Source organism: Didymella exigua (assembly GCF_010094145.1).
Source record: "Didymella exigua CBS 183.55 unplaced genomic scaffold M421scaffold_97, whole genome shotgun sequence".
Classification (NCBI taxonomy): Eukaryota; Fungi; Ascomycota; class Dothideomycetes; order Pleosporales; family Didymellaceae; genus Didymella; species Didymella exigua.
Genome location: NW_022984871.1, coordinates 1 through 874, shown reverse-complemented (window position 1 = coordinate 874; position 874 = coordinate 1).

The following is an 874-nucleotide window of genomic DNA, read 5'->3' as shown; positions in this document are numbered from 1 at the left end:
CTAGAAGAGTATATTAACTCTTTTAGAAGAGTTATTAATAATCTAGAGTCTAGAGGTATTAGTCTGCTAAATAGATTTATTGTTGCTCTCCTACTTAATAATCTAAGTAAGGAATATGAGTATATAGTAACTGTTATTACGCAGTCTATTAGAACTTCTAATACTATAAACTTAGAAGAGATAGTAATGCAGTTACTAGATGAGTCTAGAAGAATTAGGTCTTTTAAGACTATTAATAAAGGCAATACTGCAAGAGAGCCTTATAGTAGTAAAGATTCTTCTAGTTACAGCAACAATATAGAAATGTCTATGCAGACTAAAGATAATAGTAACACTAGTAAAAGTAAGACTAAAGTAAAGTCTACTGCGAAGTGTGACTATTGTAAATTAAGAGGACATCTAGAGTCTAGCTGCTATAGGAAATATCCTAGCTTAAGAAAGGATAAACCTATTAATAGTAGTACTATAAGCAAAGAAGAACAAATTCTTTTCTCTTCTGCAAAGTCTAATACTTCTTATACTGTAGACTTTATCCTAGACTCTGGAGCAACTATACACACGTGCTATATTAAAGAATTGTTTACTAGCCTAAGACCCTCTAATACATCTATTAAGTGGGGTAATACTAGTAATACAATTAAGGCGCAAGGTGTAGGAGAAATAAGCCTAGTCTTTACTAGCACTAAGCAATTAGTTAAATTAACTAATGTGCTTTTTGTCCTTAGCTTAGGAGTAAACTTGCTTAGTTTAAGCCTTATTACTTCTAAGAACTATAGTCTATCCTTTAATAAGGATAGCTGCTTTATCTAAACACCTAAGAATACTTTACTAGCTAAAGGAAGCTATAAAGAAGGTGTTAGTGTCTTTAGTGCTA